The sequence below is a fragment of the Melospiza melodia genome, chromosome 6 (assembly GCF_035770615.1).
Source record: "Melospiza melodia melodia isolate bMelMel2 chromosome 6, bMelMel2.pri, whole genome shotgun sequence".
NCBI lineage: Eukaryota > Metazoa > Chordata > Aves > Passeriformes > Passerellidae > Melospiza > Melospiza melodia.
Window position 1 is genome coordinate 49244721 of NC_086199.1, and position 8236 is coordinate 49252956.

Here is an 8236-nt window from a genome sequence, read left to right on the forward strand (position 1 = left end):
TGTTGGGAGAAGCAGCAAAATTTGTGTGCAGCAGCCATCACCCAAAGCCAACCAGCTCCCTGGGTTTGCCCAGAATCCATCTGGATAAACCCAGAGTCCATCTGAGCTGTGAAAGAGCCACCACCCAGGACTGGGTGTTGATTTTGGGATGATTTTGGATGCAAAGGGCTAAAAGTGACATCATGAGGGGCACACCCCAGATGGGGGGGTGTACACACCCTCTTCAGTGAGCTGGGCTGGCTTCAGTCTCTGGTTTGTTTCTTTGAGGTCGTTTCTTTCGGGTATTCGTTGAGAGGGGCTTCATTCACACATACAAATGAAAGCAAATAAGCTAAACTTTCACAGGAGTGCAGGTTCTCAGAAAGGCAGTGATACCTCTAGCATTTCCAGAAATGACATCTCTGTATTCAACACAGGGCTATTTAACAAATATTCTTCCTTCCTAAAAGGGGATCTGCTGTCAAACTTCTATTTTAAAGATGCCCTTCTACAGTTTTGTTAAAAATGTCATTGTGTTTAATCATTGTCATCTGCAATTATCATGATCTAAAAATCATTATAGAATCATACAAGACAAAAAAAATTTCTTCACAGTCCTCAAAAACTTTAGGAGTTAATCACTTTTCAAAATATCCCCAAACTTCTCAGTGGTCAAAAATATACTGCCAATCTTACAAGACAATTTACTGTAAAAGCTACGACCAATACACAAGTGTTGAGATGTTCATTTAGAAACAATTGTGCTCTTCTTAAAAATAGAACATCAAGGTGGACTCTTTTTAAAGACTTAAAACCAGAGGACAATAAAAACCTAGTATTTTTATTTCTGTAGTCAGATGCTATTAAATCAAAAATCACTTGAAAGAGGGATGAGGCAGACTTGTGGCTTTTGAAAACAGAGGATTATATTATTTTTTAAAAAATTTTACAGTAAATCAGGTAGCATTGTCAATGCAAAGTTCTTATTTTAAAGGACTGCTTTGCACTAATTTCATTATAAATTTTATACTAATGTTTATAAGTTTTATACTAATGTTCTGTAGAACCATCTTTTATTCATACATTATATAAGCACACACAAGGTAAGAACACTTGACCCAAGTTGTGTAAAAGGTCTTTCTACCTCATTGTCTCATCAATAACAAACAAAAATCCAAGTAAAACTCTCTTCTACTGGACTAAAGTGAACAGTAATTCTCTTCCTTGACTTTGCAACGAGGGGATTTTTAAATCTGTCCCAAGCACAAATTTGGATTGTGTGTTGCTTTTTCTGCTGTAAGAGTCAAGTACAACACAACCAGCAGTGTGCAATTTGTGCTGGGACAATACCTTTGGAGACCAGACTCTTTCTCCAGGGATTTTCTGGAAAACATTCTCCAGCCTTTTACTGGTGCATTAATACTACTGTGCTGCACACACTCTCAAAAAGCAGGTGTATTTACCTTTTCCATTTTCTTCCCTATATACCGAGTTTTATATTGTTATTAGCTTACCATAACTACACAGGACAGAATCATCCAGAGGGCTTGTGACAGAAATTCTGAAACAGACATGGTATAAAACACAAAGTAAAGAAAGCAAAGGTGGTGCTGTTTGCCACTCCAGCAGCTGAAGACCTAAAATAACAGATATATACTCCATACAAGAGATATTCTACAATTCAGCACATCTTATTCAAGGAAAAGATTTGTGAACATACTCGTGCTTCTTGTTTTCCAAAGATAAAACAGCCCTAGTCACATCAAACTGTCCTTATCTCTGGTACTAGCAGTTTCTCGCCTAAAATCAACAGCATTTGTTTAACTTCTAGATAAGTGTCAAGATTTTAAGTGTGGAAGCTGTACACTTGTTCTCAAGTTACCTCCCTCAAAACCTAGGAAAGTGTCGTGTCCTTTTGGGGTGGGAAACCAACAATGGCAAGAGAGCAAAACAACTGTCCTGAAAAAGCTGCTTTGGAATCTTTGCTGACAGAAGATTCTGAAACAATCTGCTGAAACAATATGCTGGATGCCATAATGCTTTTCAAAGCTTCAGATTTTAACAGAACTGTGGGAAAAGCACTAAACAAAGAACTCTCAGCTGCCAGAACCCTCAGATTTTCTTTGTCAAGAAGCAATGGGCCTTGGTTGGTTGTTTTGCTTTTCTTGATTCCCTAGATGGTTTTAAGTGGATTTTTAACTTTTTTTTTTCTTTTTTTTTTCTCCTCCACATTTCCAGCTCTGTTTCAACATGTGAATTAAGAAAAAAAAAAAAAACACTCACAAAAACCAGGAAAGCTGAACAACACATTCCTGAGAAGAGCAAACTGATGACCCAGAAAGCATATGGGAAAGTCCCTCTGAGAGCCCTTTTTTATTCAACCTGCAATACTTCATGTTGATGTGATAACAGGGGCTCCAAGAAATTATTGCACGACTCCAAATCAGCTTCTGTGATCATAATGCAGTAAAGATGACTCCCATCAAATACAGAGCAAATGTAATTGAAGGGTGAAGTTTTAAAGAATTTTTTTCAGTTGGTCTGTGGCAGCTGCCTGTTGAATTCTGGATGCAATTTAAAAAACTGGAGCTTACATTGCTTGGGATTTTTGCCCCCACTACAAGAGGTTGCCTTCAGCAATCTGAATTCTTTTGATGAAAACATATAATCTTTCACAAGCTGGCCAGCATGTTCCAAAACCAGGTGATTAAGTTTCCATATCATATAATTTGGTTAGTAGAACCAACACAGATATATATTATCAGGATCCTTACTTTCTGTAACCAAAACTAATTACTGGATTTGTTATTTTATAGGGCATTACTACAGTAAGACCACAAATAATAACTGAAGATTTTTTCAACCACAAGTAAATTATATTTAGTAATATTTATATTATTATATATAAACAATATTTAGTAATAGTAATATTATATTTAAATATTTAATATATTTCTATATTTTGCTGGTAATAAACTAGCAAAAGAGATCTTTACTCCTTTCAGCTCAAATTAAAAGAGGAAACCATAAACAGAAAACAAAAACTGTCTTCTGCTTCCAGCATGTTTGTCTGTGGGATTAAATTCTCCTCCCTGGCCTTTCCACCCTAATATTTTTAGTATTTAGGCAGCATCCTCTTAGCTATTAGTGCAGAGACACGAAGGGATTGACAGAAGTCAGGTTTAGTCAAATTTTACGGGCACAGGATGAAAGCAGGGGTGTTTTAGCGAGCCGAAAAGCAGTTTGTGTCCGTTCCAAACACCATGCTGCCACCTAGTCGACATCCACCTGAACTGCGCTGTCCCGGGTGCGCTGCAGGACAGCCACGGCACGGAATGAAAATCGAACTGTTCTCCAAAAAAAAATCAGTGCAAGACGAAGCCACTGAGAGCTCCATCTAAATTCCCTGTCCGGCAGCAGTGCCCTCTGCAAAAAGAGTGTTTGTGTTCAAGGAGCACTCCAAGCTGCTGCTTGTTTGTAGTGACAGGGGGTGCAATACCTCTACCAAGTGTAAGCAATTAAATAATTAGTACCACCGAGTAAGGGATCGATATGATATGAATATAAAATATTATATATTAAATATAAAAATAAAATATATAGTATATATGATATAATGTAATATAATGTAATATAATGTAATATAATGTAATATAATGTAATATAATGTAATATAATGTAATATGATGTAATATAATGTAATATAATGTAATATAATGTAATATAATGTAATATAATGTAATATAATGTAATATAATGTAATATAATGTAATATAATGTAATATAATGTAATATAATGTAATATAATGTAATATAATGTAATATAATGTATCAGCAATTAACATATTTGTGCTGTGTCAGCAAGTTCAGGCACTACTGATATTTCACCCGTTTCGAACATTTTGAGGGTATCTACTTGATATCCAGAAAACACTGATTTCCCTGAAGCTGGCTTGTTTCCTTTTTTTTTTAATCTTCTCTCTTCCTTTAAATGTGTCTGACAAGAATTACTGTTTCCTCCACAAACCATTCCTCAGCACAACTTATACCAACATTGCTATTGGTATTTATGTGGTATATGTATGATAAAGCTTCAGAAGGAATTATGTTGTTATCTCAGTGGGGCATAATGTATGAACATTGTTTCTTTGCTGCCTGGGCATTATAGATAATGTCAATATTAGTGACAAAAAAAAAAATCGACTCTCATCATGGGAAAAATGTCCTAATTGTTTGTGTCTGCAGGTTAGAGTAAGAACGTCCCTGCAGCACCAGGTTTGGAACAGCTCCCGCAGGAGGCCAGGAATGGCAGGAGAAGGCAAAGAGCAGCCTTGCACCAGAACACAACCTTTTATGTCTCCTCTCCATGCCACAGATCCCCCAAACCCCAGAATATCAGAGAGCAGGGCAGGAGTCCTCCTCCCTCTTTGGGTGCCCAGCCTGATACACTATCAACAGGTACAGAAGGCAGGATGCATGAACTTTCTGTAAGAATGCATTAGAAGAGCATAATTACATTTCCTTGTGAGAAAAACGTGAATGCAAAAGGCAGAAGAAAGAAAAAAACCAGCAACACAAACACTTTGAGGATAACACAAATATCCTGAACGTGGTACTTTCAGAGCTCTCTTTCACGTTCGCCTTGAAATATACGAATGAGATCTCACTAGAAATCCTCAGTACATGTGGATGTCTTCTCTAGTTGTTCCAATTCTTACGTGAATGACAAATTAAAACTTCCTTAATTTTGCTGCTCAAAGCTCTAGCGTTGTCTACACATTTAGTTTGGGGTTTTTTTAGAGAAAACAAATATTGCCCCAGCCCTGACCGACTGTCCCAGGTGTTCAGGTATTTTCTCACAGGATGAAATTGACCATATGCCCGGGTAAGCCTGGCTAAATTCAAGCAGTATTTCCACACTCTGGATGGGGCATGGCATAAACAATCCTTATAAAAAGCAAGACATTAATCCCTATATATTAAAATCAAGGAAAGCCACCGCTCTCTGCTCTCTTCGGGGCAGGCCCAAGATATTAAAAGCGCTGCGGCCGCCCAGGCCCAGCTGGAAAACGGCTTTTTATTTTTCAAAAAAAGACCAAAAAAACTACAAAAGAAGACATAAAACTACACACACCTTGTTTTCTCCAGTTCCAGGTAGGATGGTTGTTCTCCAGCAGCACCAGCACCGAGCCCTTGCCCCGCACTGTGGGCAGCAGCCGCGGCTGCAGCGGAACCTCCGCGCTGCCCTCAGGGCCCGGCGGGGCACGGCACAGGCAGCGCGGCGGCTCCGTGTGGCACCGATTCCACCTTGTTCCAGGAAAATCAGAGCTGCACGCCTCACCCTGCCCCGTCTAGGCTCAAATCTGCCAGACAGAGCCGGAATTCCAAACCCCCGCCCCTTTCCCAAGGCCGGGGGTGGCCGCGCTTGGTGCCCCGAGGGAGCGCAGCAGCGGGACGGGCACCGTGAGGGGCTCGGGATGGGCACGCTCACAAAGCATCGAGGTTAAAATCCCTCAAATCCCCCGCTCTGCCCTCTGCTGACACCGCGTCAATGCCTTTAAAGTGTACGGAAGCCAGGACACCGCTTGGTTTTCAAGTCATACCGGACACTTTTCTCATCTCACACGTCCCACTACACAGTTGTGAGCAGATGAATATTTTGCCGCAAGTTTGTTTTACTTTTTCCCAGACATTTGTTGGTTTGTTTTGGGGTTCAGGTTCTTTGACATAATACATTAAATTTGCCTATTTGACGCTGTTTAAGCCATGACAATGTTGTTCAATTTGATGGCTGGTTAAAATGCACACAACGCTGAGGAGAAGGTGATTTGAGTTTTGGGCGGAAAACAGCCCAACTTTGCTGGAATACAGGTGGTAAAGAAAATGCTTTGTAACAAAATCAACATTTCCAAAACACTCTAGCTGTAAAAGACATATTTTTAATGGGTTATCTGAAAGAACATTATTAAAATGATAAGCAGAATGATGATGATGCTCAGAACTGTACTCTTAGTCCAAATAATTTGTCATTAAAGCTTTGTATTCTTGGCTGAGCAGCATCATCAACACAGAATACCGAAGGAATATTCTCAGAATGGTTTGTTGAACTCTGCTTTGCAACATTCACAGAAAATGCTAAGAGAATTAAAACTCAAAATATTAAATCCAGCTTTTTAAAATAACACTATATATTGAAACACCACAATAACTTAAAGCTTCATTCAGAACAATTTCCAAATTGTATGCTGCTAGTTGTTACCATAGTGTCAGCTTATGACTTTACCAGCTAAATAGCTCTCAAACTATGCAAAAATTGAGAATAACTTAACATTCATTACTAGAAACTTAACATTCATTATTATAATTATCAACATACCATTAATAAATCAACACTGAAAAGCTGCAAGCAAGAAGGCCTAGACATAGGAGGAAAAAAGAGGATACAAAGTACTGCAAGTCAGGCAAGGCATAAGAGAAGAAGTATAATGTGAAAATAAGAGCTATAATGAAAAGTTATGCAGGGACTTATCAAGGATTTATATTTAACATGGAATGTAAGGTGAAATTATCTAATAAATGCTTGTTAGGATCCATTAATTTTGCTCAATGGAACTTGAAAGAACCAAAAATAAGTAGGATAAAGAACACGAGAAATAAATAGGTTTCCAGCAATTATTTCATTTCCTGGACAATAGAGAATAGAGCTGACTTGCAAAAATATGTATGCTGTTTTAAAGAAAACAAAACACAAATTTGAAGGCAATACAGGAAACCTTTTTACTTCTTTTCCTCTCTGTGCTAAAATTCAAATATAAATGTACAAAAAGATGGGTTTTATTTAAGAAGGTGGTTTTTTTTTATTTTATTTTAAGATGGTATTTCACTGGATTATGGTAATCAACAACACGAAAGCATCATTTCCCCAAGTTTTATGTTGGCAGTGTCTTTCAGTAAAATCCACAGCAAATAAATATGCATATTTCATGTCACAAATAAATCACACTTTATGGAAAGATAACACAGTCACTGTGGAATGAATTGCCTTTTTTCCCCCTGAAATCCTGAGATTTACTTAGCAGAGCCTGAAATAATCATTTGCCACAACCATACCTGGAAACAAACCATTTTCCAAAGCACAGGTCAGAAAAGCATTCCTCTGCAGAAGGCTTGAAATGGTGATCTGGATCTCCCAGACAGGGATGGAATTTGGACTGTCACCAGCAGCACGAGACTTATTCCTGCCAAGGCCACAGCTGGAGCAGAGGGCTGAAATTCACAAAAGAAAACACATATTGGCTGCAGCAGCCGCTGGAAATTGTGATGTTTGTGACTCAGCACAGCACTCCAATCCTCAAAATACACTTGGCACTGTAAGGAGATCAACACACCAAGCAAACCTTCGTCATCCCTCTAATGGTTTTCATCACGAATTCTAAATATTAATCATGCAAGTGTATGCTAACAAAGAAAAAAGAAGTCCCTTTTTTGAGGAAAAAACAAGTTGATTTTAAAATCTTCAGATGTCATCTCAAATCCGTGTCCATCTTTATTGTAAATAACTGTTTTAGATCATATCCCCATTTTTAATCAGAATGTATACTTGATAGTGAAACATGCCAACCGAATGCTATGTTTCAATAAATTTCTCTCTCAGCAAAATGTTATTGCTAAATTTAACCAAAATTCAATTAATTTATACTTAAACCCAACAGTATCATTGTTGAGATGCTTCATACAACAGTAACATGAGATTTATTTAGCAATTTTGGAGTCCATCAAATCCTATTTCTAGGAAGTAGTATTTACAGTTATAACAGCTTATACTGCATTAATTGAGTTTGCTTGTTTGTTTTAAAGTTCCTTATGTACAAACATAACTCTGAGGTAATTTGAACATCGTTGAACAAAGAAAACATCAACTTAGTATTTTCACTTGAAGTTATTTTTAAATTAGAGAATGGAAGCACAAATTCTTGCAGCTAATACAATTTTGTTTAGTTTAGTAACAATCAGATACAATTCCAAACTTTATATATTATTATTTCCACATTCTTGAAGTTATGCTGCAATAGGAGTTTCACATATAACTGAGGGGGAAAAAAAGCCATACTGAGATGGTATTTAATGCTGAGCTTGCCTTAATGTGTTATTCAAGCATTTAGAGATGGTGAAGATATCCAAGTGAGAAAATGGAAACAGTCCTCCTATTTGGCTTGCATTTACAAAACTCTGTTTTATTCTTCCATTAATAATGGAA